Raw genomic sequence first — 21,613 nt, 5'->3', positions numbered from 1 at the left:
TATTTCCCCATAGACACACCGTGACAATATTTATCCATATTTTTTGAATAAATTGTGAATTCGCATCAGCAGTTCATTCATCGATATGAAAACGTCATAGTTTTTCAATTCTTCGTATAGGTATTTTAGCAGAAATATGCGAGTTCTTGCAAATATTCCGGAGGCCAATTATTTCTGCGGACGTTAATCACTCTATTCTATGGTGTGTGGTGATTTCAGTGCAAGCGGCACTGATCGTTTAATTCATTTTGACATTTTGAAGAAGAAAGCCAGCACCGTTCAATTGGATCTTATATTCAAATTCGAATTTGTCCATAACAACGGTACAAAACATTCTTCCCATCTAAAAAAGTAGATTCTGACTAATGGCGAATCAAAGATCCCGCATCCCCAGATCCCCAGACTACATTCCAATTAAACCCATGGGATTCTTAGACAAAATGTTCGAAATCACACGATACAGAACTCAAACCATTGAATATCATTCTGAAGTGACGGTAGATCCTCCCGGAAACAACCTAAGAACTGGCAAAATCAATAGGAAGACATCTTCAGAGCGTAATTGTAGCAAATAATGGTCTTACGAATAATTATTTTGCCAATTTTGTGAAAAATATCCCGGGATTGTAGAAAAACGAATTTTGCTTAGTCAGCTTGCAAATTTTTGTTTTTATTTCATATGTCAAACGCCGTAGGTATTTGACATTTCAAAACAACAAATTATGTTCTGTTTCGTACAATACAACGGTCGAAGGGCAGGGTACAGAAATCATCGTGCTATCGTGATACCAGCGTGATTCAGAGTGAAAGACATATGATTTTATGCTGTACAGTGATATTGGTATCATATATGTGTCACAAGTATTAGGCGACGATCTTATTGAATGAAAATTTCCCGCCCGAGCTGTTTTACGCACCTTCGCTGTTGTTAGCAAATGTTTGCCATGGCAAACAGCGCATGAGCTGATCGCATTGAGATGTCTCAATGCGACTCACCAATGTTAATGTGAGGTACACAAGTTTCGTGAGACTCGCGTGCGCTAAATTTTATGTGCGCGTAGCAGTCGTTGCTCAATCTCATCCTTTTTTGTACGCGTTCATGATGTCTGGTTAGTATAAGCTTTCACGGTCATGTTAGTCAATTTGATTTACCGAGTAAAAATGTGTCGATTAAGTTTGTCCAATAAGTTTTGAAAAGCAGAAAACTTGTTTTTCGTCCTCCATTTTATATTAAAAACGTGCAGATACTGGAATGATTTTTTGAATGCCCTACAGTCGCACTCATCACAGCGGCGATGAATGCGACCGTAGTTTACACTGAGATCCATGATATTCACTGCTTTGAGTGTGAAATATGTCTACCCTGGATCAAATAAATCACAAAGCAACATAAGTGCGAGAAAATCATGAGCTTTTCTCCTGCATAAGGAATTCTTGCGATTTTACTTGGTTCATACCTATATGTAGTTAGACTAAACGTCTTTCATAGCCTCAAAATTGACTAGGTTAACAAGTCGTTAACCAAACTGCGTGATGTTGTGTCTGGCAGCCTATTACTACAGACCACTTGAATAATCTTGGATTGATTGAATATGTTGCTCGCTTAGCACAACAGTGCCTTCCTTAATACATATATTTTGAACCGATCGGTAGCCGAACCGCAGATCTTGCCGTCAATGTCAACAAGGCCAAATCGTTGAACGTGAGCATGATACACTCTGCCAGTTTTGTAGTATAGCAGGTCAGAACCCGAAGACCATGGAATACTTTCAATATATTGGCCATTTTGGCATCCAAACGACGCTTCAAGATTTATATATAAGATTAGATGAAGAAGGAATACTTTTGCATTTTCATTCAAATAATTATTCGAACGGTCAGACAAATAACGAACTCTTCTGTTCAATCAAAGTTAATTGTCTATATTTCGCGTAATAGCGTAATGACCATGTCATTAATTTACAATGTTCGGAAAAAATCCGATGTGAACATGTACGTTATGTGGAAGATTTTGATTTGAAAAATATATTGGACGTAACCACTTTTCCTCGATGGGAGTCGAACCCATGAACCTCAATACGCTAGACTGGTGCTTTTAATCAATCGCTTTAATCAAACTTTTTAATCACGCTCATTTTAGACTTATTATATGCGATTACTAGTTTTTTATTCTTCCAGTACTATAGACTGTATCGCTCATGGAGTCTCGTCCACGTTGTGTGTTTGAAAGAGAAACCCGAAACCCGACGGGTTTGGGTTTGGAAAATTAGTGCAATGTCGGGTTTGGCTCTAGTTTGAGTTTTCCGACAAAAAAAAGCTCGGGTTTAAATAGTTGAATTAATTCGGGTTCGGGTCGGGTACGGGTTTACGAATGTAAAAATTGTCGGGTACGGGTTTGGGTTTGATAAGATTTTTCATTTCGGGTTCGGGTCGGGTCCGGGTTTGAAAGGAATTTATGAATCGGGTTCGGGTTTACAAAATGTGAAACCCAACCATCTCTAGTACTTGAGTGCAACAAGCGTACGTTCCTTGAAGCCGATAATTAAATTGTTCTCTCAAATAGGATCGTAATTTTTGCCCATCATGACGATTTCTACATGGGATATAAGCTATAACATTGTTTTAATAGCAATCTCCTGTCAGATATTTAAACAAATTTCAGTCTTAACATTATTTCGCTAACAAGCTTGCTTTGAAATTCATATTTAACAGACATGTAACAAAAACTTTATCATTCCGGCCAACACTCGCAATGACCTGTTGATCAAAGGATTCTCCGACCCAATCTTATGTAAAATCCGTCCGTACCTTTTTCAGTACCATCTGGCTTCTATCGAGGCTAAAATATGTGTACCTAAAAAAAATATCTAAAACCTCAAACCGCCGAGAAATAACTGTGTCAGTGGTATGAATCTGTTTATCTCGCTTGCTTTAGGATCGCGCCAATATAGGCAAGTATTAGCACAATACAGCAAAGTGGATAAAGAGAGAAAAACACTGCCCAAAGAAGGAAACTGTACACACAAAGTTAATGTTTTGCGGCAAACATTTACCTGCACTTGTGCAATATTATGCAATGCCAGGAGCCCGCGATGAAGGCGGTATTGCACCGCGCGAGCGCGGGCCATTATGAACCGGCAACCAACGAAACATCTAACGGCGAGGTGACGACGACGAGAGCAAATTAACACCCAAAAGGCCAAGCTCTTTGAGAAAGCGATTTTTGATTTTGAAAAAATCATAACTTTTTTAATTTTTGTCCAATCTTGATGAAATTTTGACACAAGGTCCAATTTTTATTCCAGTTTTGGCTGCACACTGAGTTTTTCGGAATTTCTGGATGGTTCCGGAATTATTCCAGATTCCCTTGGGGTACCAGCGAACTGGTGTTTGGGGTATTTCGCCAGTTACTCAATATTTCTCCATGGAACCCATATCAAACAGTATAAAAAAAAGTTGCCACACTAATAACGAGTCTCATAGCGATTTTTCCGAAAGTTGGTCTTCCATACGGACATCCCCAGGAAGCTTCCAAATGTCCCCAGGGAACCTGTAAAGGGGACAATTTCGATTTTACTCCGAAACATGCCGTGCGACGTCTCTTTCTTTACAATCTTTCATGAATATATTCGCTGTTGTTATAAAAGTAGTCTATGGTCAGTTTGACCACTCTTGTGACACCCGGAATGCCCCCAGGGAACCTGTAAAGGGGACAATTTCGATTTTGCTCCGAAATATGTCGTGCGATGGCTCTTTCTTCACAATTTTTCATGAATATACTCGCTGTTGTTATAAAAGTGGTCTATGGTTAGTTTGGCCACTCTTGTGACGCCCGGAATACCCCCCAGGGAACCTGTAAAGGGGACAATTTCGATTTTGCTCCGAAACATGTCACGCTACGGCTCTTTCTTCACAATTTGTTATGAATAAACTCGCTGTTCTTACAAAAATGGTTTGGCCACTCTTGGGACACCCGGAATGCTCCCAAGGAACAATTAAATGGAACAATTTCGATCTTGCTCCGAAACATGTCGTGTGATGGCTCTTTCTTCACAATTTCTTATGAATAGATTCGAAATTCTTATAAAAGTGGTCATTGGTCTGTTTGGCCACTTTGTTCAGAATTGCTAACGTATTCTTTTCAGAATCCTAAATAAATTCTGTTCAGAAAACCATTCGTTTTTTCTTTCAGAATCGCAAACAGATTCTGTTAGAAACCTTCAACGGGTTCTATTCAGAATCTCAAACGGATTGGGATTCGAATTCCAAACAAATTATGTTCCGAATCTCAAAAAGATTCTTTTCAGAATCCTAAACGGACTCTGTTCAGAATTCTGTACAAATTCCTCTCCAAATCTCAACCGAAATTATGTTCAGAATTACGAACGGATTCTCTTTAGTACTCCAATCGAAACGGATTCTGTTTGAAATTTTGATAGATTACAGATTCGTTTCAGAATCTCAAATAGAGTCTGTTTGGAATTCCAGACGGATTTAGTTTAGAATCTCGATCGAATTTTGCTAATAATCCTTAGTGGATGCTTCTTAGAATCTCGAGCCGATGCTAATCAGGATCCCAATAAAGTTTTTCTCAGAACTTCACTCTAAATTTTTACGACAAGTTATTGTTCACTAAGCCTCGAGCATAAAAAACATGAGATCGAAATTATAGAATGGGTCAGCATATGATCAACTGAGCCGAAAGGTGCTATGGCGAAAAAAACAATTTCTCGTGTCAAGTCTGCTACTGCAAAAAATGTACTATAGACCTGAGTGCTGCTGAAAGAGTCGTCTTTTTGCTCTCAAGCGAGTGAAGGGGTATTTTGAAAATATTCCCATGAGCCAAAATATTTTGCAGTTACTTAGTTGTAAAAAAATTCTCGCTCTTAAGATTTATCTTTTCATGCTGCATGAGGGCGCACAAATGCGCGATACTCGACAAATCGATTTTATTCGAACCTCCCAGCTATAGACTAAAAATCAGCTATGGCGATAAAACCTGTAGAAATAATGTCCTCACAAGTACATAATTTATTTGAAAAAGACTCAGAGGAATAACATATGTTATCCAAATACACAATATTCTGTAATATGAATATAGACTGAAAAACAAATGCTTGTAATAATAAGTTCAAGTTCATAAAAAGTTAGTACGTATTTAAACCCCCAACTCGATTTTCTAGCAGTCAGTTCAGCGGATACGGGCATCGAGGTTTTTTAAACTAATTGCTTGAAAAGGTGCTTCCGTTGCATGCAGTTTATTCTCCAACGGGATTCGAAATTCGAGTCTTTCAATTACCTGCAGGGTAACATTAATTATATTTTATTTCTGAGACTGCTGTTGGTAGCGAGGACTAAATACGAAATATCGTAAACCGTAACACACTACGTCAAAGTGATTACCGTGTTAAGGGAAAAAAATATATGTATGTATGAATGCCATCATTATTTTCAATAAACTTTCACACAGTTCTGTTTTGTCTTGAATATCAGATTCCCCAGTAAGTCCTGGTTGAAAGTTTACTTTTTCTCCGACTTCAAGACATCATCACTAGTTCTTTAAACTGTTTCTATGTGTGCACATTTAGATTACTCCGAGGATACTGCAAGCAGCGTAGGGCTAGTAGGATATCGCAAGGGACAATATACGGAATATTAGGTAGAAATGACAGAATGCTTCATTACTTATTCAAAACTCCCATCACTTGTAACTATGAAACAATCAGCCATTGGCTGTGATTTTACTCTAAACATTCTAACGAATACCGTAATTCTACTTGCTTTCATATATGTTCACGATGTCAAGCGTGAATTATAGCGAAGTCTGTTTCTATTTGTTCCTCTTTTGACTGGTGCCGCATCAAAATCAATGACTGTCATCGTCAAAATTCTTTGAATTCTATAATCCCATTGTATTATATTATGTGGGCATCGATGAAACACAAAGTATTCGGTGATACATCATTTACAGACTTTTGCAAATAGAAGCCGGTTGCGACAGTATATAGATGCAAAAAGGGCTTGTTTTTATCTGAATTTTAAATCTTACTTTTCTTCGTATCGATAAAATTTTCTCAAATTCCCTTGACCTTCAAATCCAGTTGTCAAGCGATATTGAGATTGACCAGTTGTAAAAATGGAGAGCTCATCGGAGTCGGATCTAGTCACCGTGCATTCTGATGTCGACGAATTCGTCTGTGATCTGAACAGCGACGAAGAGCTTTTTGAAGTGCATCCGTTTGCATACGAAGAGGATGAAACGACATTTTTTAACAAATCAGGAGATTTTAAGTGGTCAACAAAGCGACCTTCCAAAGTTCGTTAAAATGATGCAAAACTTGAACGTGACAAAAGTTTCAATCTATGTTTAAGTAAAATAAGTTCACCTAAAAAAGCATTTATGGAGTTTTTCGACGAGGAGATGATGGATAGGTTAATGCTATACACAAATACGGAAGCTGCTGCAAGGAGTGATACCAATTATCGTCCCTCGACCACTTTCATAACAACAGCGAGTATATTCATGAAAAATTGTGAAGAAAGAGCCGTCGCACGACATGTTTCGGAGTAAAATCGAAATTGTCCCCTTTACAGGTTCCCTGGGGGCATTCCGGGTGTCACAAGAGTGGCCAAACTGACCATAGACCACTTTTATAACAACAGCGAGTATATTCATGAAAAATTGTGAAGAAAGAGCCGTCACACGACATGTTTCGGAGCAAAATCGAAATTGTCCCCTTTACAGGTTCCCTGGGGGCATTCCGGGTGTCACAAGAGTGGCCAAACTGACAATAGACCATTTTTATAACAACAGCGAGTATATTCATGAAAAATTGTGAAGAAAGAGCCGTCGCACGACATGTTTCGGAGCAAAATCGAAATTGTCCCCATTACAGGTTCCTTGGGGACATTTGGAAGCTTCCTGGGGATGTCCGTATGGAAGACTAACTTTCGGAAAAATCGCTATGAGACTCGTTATTAGTGTGGCAATATTGTTTTATACTGTTTGATATGGGTTCCATGGAGAAAAATTGAGTAACTGGCGAAATACCCCAAACACCAGTTTGCTGGTACCCCAAGGGAATCTGGAATAATTCCGGAACCATCCAGAAATTCCGAAAACTCAGTGTGCAGCCAAAACTAGAATAAAAATTGGACCTTGTGTCAAAATTTCATCAAGATTGGACAAAAAATAAAAAAGTTATGATTTTTTCAAAATCAAAAATCGCTTTCTCAAAGAGCTTGGCCTTTTGGGTGTTAAACCACAAAGTTGTTTGGATCGTTTTTTTTTTCGCAGACTGAGTGGTGATGTAGCAAAGCATTACGGTGATGCTCGTAATAATAATCATCTCGTTTTGGATCAGTTGCGGTCTGAAGTTTTTGTTTGTAAGGCGTTTTTGTTTTCACTAAGGTGCGACCTCTTCATACGCGCGCCGCCGGCTTAAGTATATGCAGCGGTGTAAATCCACAGTCGATTGGTGTGCAGCAATTTAGAAGCAGCAGAAGATTGACCGATTTGCTGGCAATCAGGATTTATGGCATCTTCAGAGGTTTGATTCATTTATGTTGTCGAATTGCGGTTGTTCACACTTGGTACATAATGCTGAGTTTTCATGCGATCGGTTTGGTAATCGATTGGGTGTTTTTATGTATAACCCACATGATATGCTCATCATATGCGCAAACGCCAATTAACCTAGATTCGAAAAGTGTTAGGAAATGGATGTTCAGATAAAAAATTATTTCCGTTTACAATGATTGATTCCATATCCACAAGGCATCTACTACTTCTATGCACAAAAAGTTGCGCAAGAAAATTGTATAACGAGAGGCATCTTATTCTTTTAATTTCAATTTTTCTTTAATACTAGCAGACCCGACAAACTTCGTTTCGCCTAAAATTGATTTAATCTCTAATTAGTTCTCGAGTTATGCAGAAATTTTAGTTTCATTTGTATGGGAGCCCCCATTTCCAGAAGGGGAGGGGTTTCGAACTACCATAGAAACATATTCCCCTCCAAAACCTCCACATGCCAGATTTGGTTACATTTGCTTGATTAATTATCGAGTTATGAAGAAATTGGTGTTTTATATATTAGGGAAGATCCATTAATAACGTAACGTAAAATTTGGCCATTTTCGACTCCCTCCCCCACCCCCTATGTCACACTATTTGTATGAATCATCCGGAACTTTTGTATGGGTCGTCACACTTGAGACAACCCCCCTTCCCCCTCTAAGCGTTACGTAATTTATGGATGTTCCCTTAGTCCCCCTTTCCAAAGAGGGGAGGGGTCTTGAACCATCTTAAGAACCTTCCTGGGCCCCAAAAACCTCTGCATACAAATTTTCACGCCGATCGGTTCAGTAGTTTCCGAGTCTATAAGGTTCAAACAGACAGAAATTCATTTTTATGTATATAGAAGAAGAAGATTGAAGATTGATAATTTGATAAGATGGATCAAACGTAGTGAGCATCGCAAAAAATCGCCTCGTCGAAATTTTGCGGTTACCAATCACCGCCAAATAAATAATACCATTCGGCTGGTGTTACGGCGAACCAAAGAAGTTATTGTGATTGTGTGAAGTTCAAGTACGAACTGTGGTTCCAAGTTTTGGGAGTTTATAATGATGAAATTGAACGGATCAGCACCCCAGGAAAAAGACTTTGACAGCATCCATAGGCAGGAGAACCTGTGCCGTACATAGAAGTTTTCTTCACTCAATTCGGTCCATGAACACATGTCTACAAATTGCATTCGATGTCCTCTACTGCTTTTGTTGAATCTCGAATTCAAGATTGAAGATCACCTCTGGAACAACTGAGTATTATTTTGATTATTTTTGATAAGTTTTCCTACTAAAACTATTTTTCCTCTACTACTTTCTACATCTTTAATATTTTAAATTTATATAATATTTAATGATTTTAATTCTCTATGTTAGATTTGTGCCTATACAGCGCCTCGTATGAGGTGAGGCGTTTCGAATGAAGTGAGAATTGTAGATACCTGCCATTTGAATAACACGGTCGTCTCACGTGTCGAAATCGACAATTCTCGAGTCATACGTGACGTAGAGTAAGCACAATTATATAATTGCTATTACTGCCATATATTAAAATTAGCATGGGTTTAATCCCAGGCCCGTCACCTAGAGAATAAAAAATGCTTGTGATGTCATTGATTTTGCCGACATGTTTAAGTTCATGTAGGATTTAAATGACGTCCTTCGGTGCTTTTCTATAGCAAAGCCACTGTTTGTCATATTGACAAATATTTGTCAAGTTTATCCGGACATCTATCAGACTGACTAGAAATCGACATGGATTTCAGGCAGACTTGACAAATATTTGTCATCATGACAAACAGTGTACTGAGGGCTTTAGCAACGGTGGCTTTCTTGACCTTCTATTCCCTGAGTAGGTAGTACGAATAAGGGCGTCTTTGTGAAGTTTGCTGTGCCTGTTATGAACAACTAGTACATCCCATTCCCTACACTTTCTGAAGAAACTTTTATTTATTCATGAGTGAATCCTTTTTGTAGTACTAGTCTTCGTAACAAAAAGGGCACCATTACGGAGCATGAGATCTGATCAAATTATTCGTAGTACTACTTGACTTGGGCTGCGAAATGGTGAGTTGACATCCGGGAAGGGAGGCCTAACATAGCTCTGGTCCTCACAAGTTCCAATACTCACGCTTCCACGGGTCTTCCGATGACAATTGACCGCCAGCTAAGGGTTGCGTACTTAGCTGGTAGTGCAGCCTGGGCACTGTTGTCCTTCTGATATCAGTTAGAGTGAGAGGGTGCGTCCTGTGGGGTCTGCCTAGGATGCGGTGGGGTTCGACAGTGGGCTCTGTTGAACTTCTATAAAAAGCAGCCCTATCAAAGCGACCGTGCCGCTCAAAGCGCACTAGCCCAGTCTTGGTGTTGGGTGGGACTTTAAACAAATTTGACCCGACTGATCAAGCGTCTGTCCACCAAGGAGGTGCGGCTTCAACAGCGTCTGTTCTGGCATCCAGCGGCTGAGTATGAAATGCTATTCCCCGGAAGCTATACCTAAGATGGCAGCCCCATCCCGGTGGATAAGGAACCTTGGGCCAACAACCTACTGTTCCCGAAACATCAATTTGTTCGAGAATCCGATAATGAAAGAATACGGACTGATTTTACGGCGATTTTACGACGACTCTTAGCGCGAAACAACGGACACGAATAGGAACATGGAACGTTTTAACCCTAGCCCAGCAGGATAAATTGGCACAACTTGCCAATGAGACACGCCGCATGAAGCTTGAGATCCTGGAACTGAGTGAAGTCCGTTGGCCAAACTTTGGAGAACACAGAACGCCGTCGGGACAAGTTCTGCTATACTCTGGTTTACGAAGTGAACACGCTCCCCGGCATCGCGGAGTTGGCTTCCTTCTAAGCGCTCAGGCACACTCTGCGCTTATGAAGTGGGAACCTATAAGTGAAAGGATAATCGTTGCCAGATTTAGAACACGGGTCCGAAACCTTACTATAATCCAATGTTATGCGCCAACCGATGCTGTCGATCTGCAAGACAAAGAGAACTTCTACAGTCAACTCAATGCCGACGTAGATAGAATTCCGAAGGGTGATATCAAGATCTGTTTGGGCGACTTCAATGCGAAGATCGGATCCGGCAACTCGAACCATGAGCGCATTATGGGACGCCATGGTCTCGGAGAAATGAGCGAAAACGGAGAGCTGTTCGCAGAATTGTGTGATAATGACAACAAGGTGATCGGGGAATCGCTCCTCCCTCATCGACCGGTTCACAAGGTCACATGGGTCTCCCTTGACGGCTTTACAGAAAATAAAATCGGCCAAATCTGCGTCAGCCGAAATTGGAAAAAGAACCTTCTTCATGTCCGGAATAAACGTATAGTGCCGATATCGCGTCTGATCATCACCTCCTAATCGGCGAAATACGCCTGCGCATTGCGCGGATTCGTCGGCAGGAGGAAAGAGTTGGACGACGATTCAACACACGCCGACTGGAAGATGCCACGGTGAAACGGTCCTTCGTTGAAGAACTGGAGACGCGTGCTGCAGATATTCCGGAAGGTGGCAGCGTGGAAGACCAATGGACCGCCATCAAGAATGCCTTCATCGCCACCAGCGAGAACAATCTGGGCGAACTACGCACCCAGAGAAAACAATGGATCACCGATGAGACCTGGAGGAAGATAGAGGAGCGAAGAGAAGCCAAAGCCGCGATAGAGCGATCGAAAACCAGAGGAGCCAAAGTCTTAGCCCGTCAACGATACGCGGCTCTTGAGAAGAAAGTAAAACGCTCATGTCGACGGGACAAGCGAGCGTGGGCAGACTCTCTGGCCGACGAAGGAGAGAGAGCCGCCGCAACCGGGGACATTCACCTTCTCTACGATATCTCACGACGCTTAAACGGGGTGAAGATGAATGCAACGATGCCTGTGAAAGACGCGAATGATCAGTTATTGACCGACCCAACTGACCAGCTGAAACGCTGGTTCGAGCACTTCGAACAACTTTTTCAAGTGCCAGCCAGGCCATCACCACCTCGATCCTTTTTCGGCATTTCTCTATCAAATACTCAATATGAAGTCTCCAGGTGCATTTAGAATCAAACACGACCCCAAGGTATTTAGAAGATAAAGATTGGTTGATGTCATCTTTCAACAGCTTTAGTTCCAGTTGATCAGGGTACCGCTTCCTAGTAAACACAACCAACTGAGTTTTTTGCGGTGAAAACTCGATCCCCAAATGTCTGGCCCAAACAGCCAGATTATCTAGGGTACTTTGCAATGGTCCTTGCAAGACAGCTGCACTTGGACCTCTTAGAGAGACCACTGCATCATCTGCAAGTTGTCTGAGCGTGCATTGTCCTTCCAAACAATTATCAATATCTTTAACATAGAAATTATAAAGCAAGGGACTTAAACATGAACCTTGGAGGAGACCCATGTAGCTATTTCTGGAAGTTGTCAGAGTGCCGAGTGTAAAGTTCATGTTTTTCTGACAACAAATTGTACAAGAAATTATTCAAAATAACGGGCAATCCATTACTGTGCAGATTGTCTGACAGTACTTCTATGGAAACTGAATCAAAAGCGCCCTTAATATCCAAGAATACTGAAGCCAATTGCTCCTTGTGCGCAAAGGTCAGCTGTATATCTGAAGAGAGCAACGCTAGACAATCGTTTGTTCCTTTACCTTTACGAAATCCAAACTGAGTATTTGAAAGCAATGCATTTTGTTCAACCCAATGGTCGATTCTTGAAAGGATCATTTTTTCCAATAATTTTCTCATGCATGAAAGCATGGCAATCGGTCGGTAGGAATTGTAATCAAACGCTGGTTTCCCAGGCATTTGAATAGCTATTACTTTGACCTGTCGCCATTTAGGTGGCACAATGTTGTACTCCATGAAACAGTTGTACAGGTCAAGTAACCGTCTTTTTGCGATATCTGGGAGATTTTTAAGAAGATTGAATTTGATGTTATCGAATCCCGGAGCAGAGTTATTCGATGAAAGAAGAGACATAGATAGTTCCAGCATTGAGAATGCTTCACCCAAAGAACCGGGATCGGTGACTGATTCTCGAAATAGCGGTTCTGCTGGTACGGACAGACCTTTTTTGCGAAGTTGAATATCCATCGATTGGAGTATTCTTCACTCTCGTTGGTGGAAATGCGGTTCCGCATGTTGCGGGCCGTTTTCCAAAGTGTTGTCGTTGAGGTTTCTCGCGATAGTCCCTCGACAAAACGTCGCCAATAGCAACGTTTTTTAGCCTTAAGGAGATTTTTGAGCTTTCTTTCAAGCCTCAAATACTCTTCAAAAAGCTCAGACCTTCCGTGTTTACGGAAAGCCTTAAAGGCATCAGAATTCTCAGAATACAACTTAGTACATTCATCATCCCATCCAGGTGTGGCTGGCCTTCTTATGATAGATGTACTTGGAACGCGTCGCGCTTTTATGAATCAATTCGATAAGGAATCGATACTCATCCGATGGCGGAAGAATATCAGTTGATTCAATACCAATTTTTACCGCCGATGCAAATTTTTGCCAGTTAATGTTCTTCGTGAGATCGAAAGGAACATTAACTGGCTCAGATTCTTGATAGCCACTTTTAATGGTGGTGGCTATCGGCATATGGTCACTACCGTGGGGATCTTGGATAACCTTCCACGTGCAATCTAACGATAGTGAATTTGAACATAAAGACAGATCAATACGGCTTTGTTGACCATTTGGTCCTATTCGAGTTACTTCACCTGTGTTCAAAATATTCAAGTTGAAATCGTCACACAAATCATAGAAAATAGGCGCTCTATAATCGTCATACGTTTCGCCCCATCCAATACCATGTGCGTTCATATCACCTAATATCAATACTGGAGATGACTGCGCTCCAAAGCTGTCGACGATTAAGAGATGCGTTTGGAGGAATATAAACTAAAGCTATGCAAAGGTCTTTATTCTTTACATTTACTTGACAAGCGACGATTTCTAAGCCATTAACAACCGGAATGGGAATTCTGTAGAAGGAGTAGCATTTTTTGATCCCCAAAAGAACGCCACCATAGTGGTCATCCCGATCTTGGCGGATAATGTTAAAATCGTGGAAGTTGATTTCATCTTCAGAAGAAAGCCATGTTTCACAGAGAGCAAATACATCACAATCGAAATTGCGAATCAAAAACTTGAACACGTCCAATTTACTTTTTAGACTATGACAGTTCCACTGCAGCACAGTGATTGTATCTTGTATGGCCGTATTATCCATCAAAAGATACAATTTCTGCAAGAAGGGGCCATGAAACAGTCAATTGCTTCAGATAACTTTCTACTGTTGGAATAAAGAGGTCAATGATTGGCCTCAATGAATCCGGAATATTGAAAAGATTCAAAAAGCGGTCCACGAGGTCCTTAAAGGATATCAATCCTTGCTTGGACGAGATTTTCTTTTCGGAAGTGCGAGTAGTATTTTCCTTTTCATTGATAATCCTAACCGGATGTTTCTTAAGAACATCGGTTTTAGGCAATGGCGGGAATGTCTTAGAGCAGCAAGGATCTGCAGTGAAGACTGGTTGCTTCGGGATTTTAAATAATCCCCCATTACCTTCAGATTTTGCCAAGGCTTTATGGATGACTTTTGTTTTCTTTCGGTGCGATCCCGGGGAAGACGGTTGCTTCCCGGGTAGAAGCCATGAACAGAATATCTAAACATGATATGGTTTTGATTGATATAAGAGATAAAAGAACTGGTAACAATATCAAAAATTTGCACCGAAATATCATTTGAACATCAAGATATGCTATGGATAAGAACAAAGTAATGGCACATGATATTGATCACTTCTTACAAATAACACAAGTTGATCTCCTCATGATATTTTAGTGCAAAATAATGATATTGTCGTGTGATCTTTTATCTCTTATATCAATCATGTCAATATCTCATTTTGCTATTTGATCAACATTTGATATTAATGAGTTATTTTCGTTCCTCGGGTTCCTCTTTTCGGGCGCGTGTACCTCCGAAGAACCATCCATATCGGCTGCGTCAGAGTCCGATTCATAAATGGAGATGGAATCATAATAGTCACTTACTTGAACGGCAGCTGAAAAAGCAGTCTTTGCGGTGGCAGTGGCGGTAGACTGCTTAGAGCGCTGTACCAACGAGCGCTTCACTTTTTGGGTGCATCTTTTGTATACCGGGCAATCTTGCAAACCATGGGCAGGATCCAAACCACAATAAGCACATTTTGTGGCTTGTTGCTGGCAGGTATCCTCCCGATGTCTTTGGAAACATTTACCACAAAGTGGTTTGTTGTCACAAAACTCAGCAGTGTGACCTAATTGTTTGCAGTTGGTACAATTAAATACCCTTGGTACAAACAAACGCTCGATATCTACATATTTTGGGAGCATCGAACCGGCGAACGTCACCCGAAGCGAGCCTGACTTAGCATATACCTTTTTTACCATCTACTGTGGTTGCTGAATGCAATTCCTTGCAGTCCAGGATATCCACGGTAGATTGCAGGGCATTGCAGCGACCTTTCCCTGCAAGCACATCCTTGCAAGTTAAGTTCGCTGCTCACCTTCAATGTCGACCTCCCGCGAGGGGACATAAACTAAATATTCAATATTGTACGCCCTGTCGCCAGCAATTTAATTCGCCACATGGTATGTAGGTGCGGTAATGCGTAGCTTGTTTCTGTTCATTTGATTGAATTCAAGCATCGTGAAACGACGCGTCAGGTCTCGTTTGATGCCGAGAAAATCTAGGCTTTTCGCTTTCTGCCGAAAGTAAACAACCCAAGGGCCAGGCGAAGACGCCTGGTAAAACCGTGTGCGAACCTCCTTTGGTGGCTCATCACCTCCCACAGTCTCTGCTTCCATTCTCATCCCGAGAGGTATTATAAAGCCGTCTTACCCTACAAGTTTGATAAATTTGTTATCATGGCTTGTTATAATTCGGAACAGTTTTTGCCTTTCTTTTATCGTTGTTCGTTATCTATTGAGAGCGTTTTATGCAAACCCTGATGCTACCCATTGTTTTGTATTGAAAATGACCATAAAAGTTATAGCTAGAATATGAATTATTAAAAACTGACTCATTTTTCGAGCTCGTCCAAAGATAGATCTGAGTAGGCAAAGCAGTTCGTAGTCGATAGCAGTTCTATTCTACTGTCACGTTTTATATTGAAAAATGTGAATCCGTAACTAATCAAGTCTTAATGTCATCGCCAAATACAGATTGAACATTTTCAAGTCAAGTAAAGTCAACCTCAAGATTCCATCAAGGAGAGACGGAGCAACTTTAATGTTCATGGAATTGAGCGTTTTTCAATTGCGTTTATTTATCTTAAATTTTTCGATCAATATTTGTTATAACTCAGGTTCAATTTGAATTCCGTGGACATAATTCAAACCTTAAAATCTAAAAATTGTTAGCTCGAATGATAGAATTTTGAAACCCTTTATAGGACTAATTGCACATACATCGGTGTAAGTGATTCATAGTCGACTGTCTGGAAACAATTTGGTGAGTGAGTTGGGATATGACGAGTTCTGCTTTAATCAGAACCATTCGAAGTTAGATTCAGGCGTAATCCACGTAACCGAAAATAGTATATGAGCTAATTTTGTCTGTAGTTTGAGTGAAATTTCATCAATAATGAGCGTTAGTGGTTTTAAGGGGAAGTTATCAGGTAACCCCATTTTCTACTCTATTATCCGATGATGTCGAAAAAGAGCCAAATAATAATTTAAATAGGATGTTGTTTGTCAAAACTCCTTCCTACAACATTCTTGGTTTTTCTAAAAGGTGATGAGTCTGTATAGATTACTATATTAGATATGTACAATTTTTGACGATTTGTGTTATTGATTGTGGAAGAAAACCAATAAAATAAGAGCCGATTAATAACTAATATCCTCGACTGTGTATTATTACACAGCAGAAATAAGAAATAATTCACGCGATGCATTTCTTTGTCTTTATTTGAGTGATGATTATGCCCTTCTGAAAAATATGGTTCATCGCCAAAAACATGTATAATCCCATTTCTCCAACATTTCCCTGAGGTGTGGCATCTCACCCGGATTTGAATTTTATTTTGTAATGAATAGTACAGTCCGATTTTTTGTTTGTTTTACAAATGACTTCTACACTATGTAGTTGGGTCCCTAAACTATCAAAAACATTAATTAGAGGTTCAGTTTAACGGATTGTTTTGAAGAAATGTCAATTTTTTAAAAGGTGTTGCATCTCACTCGGATTTACCCTATATGTGTGTGTGATCCAGGAAATTCTACACTGAGCTGACAATGCGAAGAAATCAAACCACCAAACAAATCAGATTAAATTTTGGGCGCTAGAAGGATAGATCAGGCAGAAGATGTTTTGCGGACGTAGACTGCGTAGCTAGTTTTAATAAATAATAATAATCAGATTAAATTTGACCAGATTATCAGGGGTCTACGGTACTATGGTGCTTAATGCATTGACCATTTTTAATTACAATTTTTATATGCTGGAGATCATACGTCGTCAATGGACCAGATCCTCCAAGATTGTCATCTCTTTTTTGCAGGTCGCTTTGAATAACTAAATGTTTTCCAAGAAATTCGTACCACGTCCATTGGTGTTTTTCAATCGAACCAAATCGTTATATAGCTTGACGATCTATTACTCATGTAATAAGGCAAAAACACCATTTGCAATCCCCTTCCCATGCCACAGATGATGCAGTTGCAGTTCCTTTCGGTTGCATAAGTCTTTGCCCGCGACGCCATACTTAGCAGCCGGTCATCCCAAAACAAGCCATCATCAGATGACAGCAACCAACCCGTTCCGGAGCCTTAAAGCCGTCGCAAATCCATGGTCATGTCGCCGTCTTTTCCCTTTTCGCATACCGTCGTCTTCGGCATGCGTTGCACTTTCCGAAGCTCCAATGAAACTGAAAGTGGTTTTCCGTCCAGTTTCAATAGTCACAAGGCCTTTTCTGTGTGCCTTGTGCCTTGAAGGGTACCCTGCCTGTACGTAAGGGGAGGGTGGTCCAATTTGCGCCACTAAGCATTTTCGTTGTTTTAACCAATAGAAACTGAAATACCGAGCCATTTCAACGTGCAGACTTGACTAAAGACAGGCTACAAATCACAATGATCTTCTGCTCAAAATAACTAGGTTTTTGATTTTCTAACGGATTCAAAATGTTTTCAAAAATGGTTATGGTGCAAATCGCACAAGGGCTGAGACAAAATTACACATACACATGAGACATGAAGGGTGAACGCATGGTTGTTTGTTGAACTTAGCGGATTCAGTGGAAATCTTAAGGGTAAGTTAAGAGCACAGAATGTTTTCGAATTTAAGTGAGAATCGTGGGATTCTCGAGGGATTTTATGCTTTATGCCATTTTTTCATTATTCTCTCCTTCATAAGCCCGAAGCGTGGCGTGAGCGTGCCCGGAGTCGTTGTTGATGTTGCGCTTTTGCATCGCGCTTCTTCCTCGGTTTCCTCCCTTTTCCGGCGTTTAATTCACTTGTACTTGTACTGGTTTGAAGCTTCTATGCTGTAGCGGCACTATGTGCAACTGGTTTAGCCAAACACATTACACCACTTTGGTTCGTATGCATATATGCATCTAACTCTTTATATGAGGTGTTGCTCCACTAGTATGGAAGTGGATCTATAGTTTTCCAACTTGATACAGACATGTACTGCGCTTGTCAATAGTTGGTATAAAATCGGAAATGAAGCAAAATGGGAAAATATGAACATTTAAAAAGTAAATAAAAATGATTATTTAACAATATTGCGTAAAAATCCTAAAATTATCATTGTTATGAGCAATAAGTATCCATATGCAGCTAAATATCTAAAATATGAACAAAAATATAAACAAAAAACAGTTATTAATCTCTATAGGGGTAGGTGAGGGAACTTGATTCCCTCCCGTTTTACTGAGAACCAAAGTAATTTTGTTCTAGAATATTTTTTAGAATCCAAACTTCCGCGAGCGGTAGTTGCCGCCAGATTTCCTGTGGCCTCTTTCTTTGATATGAGTTCCGAACATTGTGATCAATGTGGTAAATGAAAATGTGCTGATGAAGTGGATTCCATACACTGCCACGACTTCTAAAAATTGATCATGGCGTAGGTAATTGACTATGATTTAGATTTCGCACACGCAAACCATTCCGCAATATCAGCCGCAACTCATGGAAAACAATAAACTCGACAAAAAAACGAGCACGAAATAAACTGTAGCAAAAACGGGAAATCACTGTATCTTTCTTACAGGCTTGACTTAATAGTTTTATAGTCGTGCAACTTTGGTAACAGCGTCTTAATCGCACGCACTTTGCAGACCGACCAGAGGAACCAGTCCCTTGAAGGTGTTGGTGTTGTTTTGATTCGCGATCGGGGTCGTCACGTGCTGGTGCTATGTGCCCACAACTCGCTTAACTGTGGTTTTATGAAGGCTCGAATTAACCTTCAGCTATACACGGCTCTGCAGGAAGGTGGTGGAAAGATGAAGGGGGGCAGTCTTTTTTACGCTTTTTACCTTCTCTTTAGACCGGCTTTTTTCTTACCCTACCAACCACGGAAGTACGGTCTAACATAACAATTCGAAACTGGACCGAATCGCCACAAACTTTATGTAATAATAACGCCGCAAATTGACTTAGCGGAAACGGCCAACAACCTTCAGTAGAACTAACTTTAATGTGTCATACGATCGTTAAAACCTGACGGCAATTTGACATTCAGATTTTTGACGGTCGAGAGTGATCGATGATGATGAGAGAAACGTTCATCTCATAGTAGTGCCCAAGGTTGCCGCTGGGCTGTGACGGACATGATCGTGCATCATATGAAATAATTCGAAAAAGAAGGTTGTCTTAGCGAATTCTTAGTTAATTCAAAATGGATCAAATGACTGTTGGTCAATAAAACTGCCGTTGTCGTTTAGGGTTAATGGCTTCAGTAACGGCCATGCAAGCAATTAGGTTATTGCAAGCAAGAAAAGTAGGTTTACGTTGTTTTTTGAACAGATCAGCAGCAAGGTTAATGATGAACATTTATATTAGTTAATTCACTTAAGCTAGTTATAGGCTAGTTTCATATTCTTACGCTTACATACGTACAGGATAGGACCAATAATTGGTAATTATTACTTGTAATCTAGTTCATCATCATAAACAGAAAACGGTTATTCCATTTTTACAACATAAATAAAATACCTACCTAGTTGGCTACATATGCATGGCGTATTGTAGAACGCCACAACCGTTGGTCTTGAGCGATGTTCCTCCAGTTTAGCCGAACTTTTAGGGTCCCCAGGTCCGATTCCACCGGGTGCAGACAGCGTGTTCGTGGCCTTCCACGAAGTCGCTGACTTCTATCCGGTTCTCTGTTGAATATTGTTTTCGCTATTCTTTCTTCCGTCATTCGCACTGAGTGACCAGCCCGCTGAAGACTGCCGTATTCCCAATATTTACTTTAGGTTTCAAGTTTTTAAATACTAACTTTTTAGCATCTGCGCCACATACAATTTTCTAGTTACCTTGTGAGTTTAGTTGCCGAGTCAGAATGTTTCAGTTTGAATTGATCCATGATAAAAATTAGCAAATCGAATGTACGTCTAGCCCAAGTGATTCGATTCATGCAAAAAAAAACAAAGGATTCCGGATTGTGGTATCTGTTGCCGAGTTTTCTGGCTTTCGGAATGGCATTTTGAGTAACTTTCGGGGGATTGAAGTTTTATTTCAGATTACCAGGAAGGGTGACTGTCGTGTTTTGCCAGGTTCCGTTTGAGATCGCAAACGTCTTCTTGAGTATTTAACTGGAAAGCGTCATATTTTTTACCTAAACTACGTCTAAGTCAAATTCTTGGATAGAGGGTGTAAAATAAAATTTCAAAATTGCGGACCGTCACAAAACCATGTAAGCTCCCTTGAAATATGTGGCCCACCCATTTCCACCAATGTTCTCGAACATCTACATACTGTTATCGGTATTTGATGGCTTTTATGTTGCTCGGCACATGCTATCCAGCTGAATAGTCGTCCGAATTGGAAATTTTAAAAACCTCTGCGTTATCTTTGCCTATATACTCAACACGTTTCAAGATCGAGTGGTACATTCGATATGGTTTCCAAATATATCGAAAACTCGCAAAGTTATCCCCAGCTCGTGGTTCCATGTCGATCCAGATTTCGCTATCTGCTGATATCAGATTGTCAAGATGTTTAAATATTCCGGCTACTGCAAAGTTTGGGGGGCTGTTCCCGTTGACACTCAACCACATGGTCCTGCTGACTTTGATGGTGAGACGCCGCAAAAAAGCAAACGGTCAGCCCTTTGAGCTCACTCAGCATGAATGAGCGTCGCAGTACTAAAGCCTGTCCACGTTAAATTTCAGACACCTATTACATCAGGCAATTTTTGAAAATTTTCGCAAACCACTGAGACGGTCAATTTAGATGACATTTACTGCTTTATGTGCTGCCTTCAGATATTTTGAACACGCCCAAATTGATAAAAATGGCGACAAATCAATTGGACAGTACCTAAGTGTCCGAAAGTTAACCCTTAAAGGCGCAAGGCGTTTTTTTAGAAATCGTCGAAAGTATTTTTAGCGTAAACTACCATTAAAATTATTAACATTAAACGTATTTTCGGTTTGTTGTTTTAAAACAACATTGCGCATTTAAGGGTTAACGTGGACAGGCTTTAATATAGCGTTTCGTGATCATTAGTCAATACTTCAAATTGTATGCCTCGGATGGCTGGTTTTTGAAGAACACTGGCTGAGACTTGAAGACGCTGTTTGAAATTCTCGAACCAACACTTCAGCTGTCCAAGTCAAAGAGCAAATGAGGCAATAACCTCCGGTTGCTGCAGCCATCCTTTCTTCATCGGTCAGGAAATCCACCCATGCTCTCCTGTTCAGCAGCACCCGACTCCCGACTTACAGGAATACATACCGTTGACGGACTCTACTTTATTTCTCTGATTCTTCACTTTCCTCACCGTTTGCTTCTCTACGCTCCTCAATCTTCCGTCGGGTTACATCTGTA

At 40.4% G+C, this 21,613-nt stretch overlaps 1 protein-coding gene across 2 annotated transcripts in view; it reads left to right on the top strand.

Moving 5' to 3' along the window:
* The window catches only part of LOC134227385 (uncharacterized), a 174,700-nt gene that overhangs the window by 27,911 nt on the left and 125,176 nt on the right, over positions 1-21,613 (top strand). Inside the window, exon 1 of one of the 2 annotated variants that reach the window (XM_062708803.1) lies at positions 19,676-19,697. The exons of the other annotated variant lie outside the window; for it this stretch is intronic. The gene's annotated coding sequence lies outside the window, so the exon portion shown is untranslated. Of the gene's footprint in view, positions 1-19,675; positions 19,698-21,613 lie in introns of those variants that run through there. 2 annotated transcript variants of the gene reach the window in all.

Source organism: Armigeres subalbatus, chromosome 3 (assembly GCF_024139115.2).
Source record: "Armigeres subalbatus isolate Guangzhou_Male chromosome 3, GZ_Asu_2, whole genome shotgun sequence".
Lineage (NCBI taxonomy): Eukaryota > Metazoa > Arthropoda > Insecta > Diptera > Culicidae > Armigeres > Armigeres subalbatus.
The sequence above is the reverse complement of the archived record's forward strand: the minus strand, read 5'-3'. Positions and strand labels throughout refer to the sequence as shown.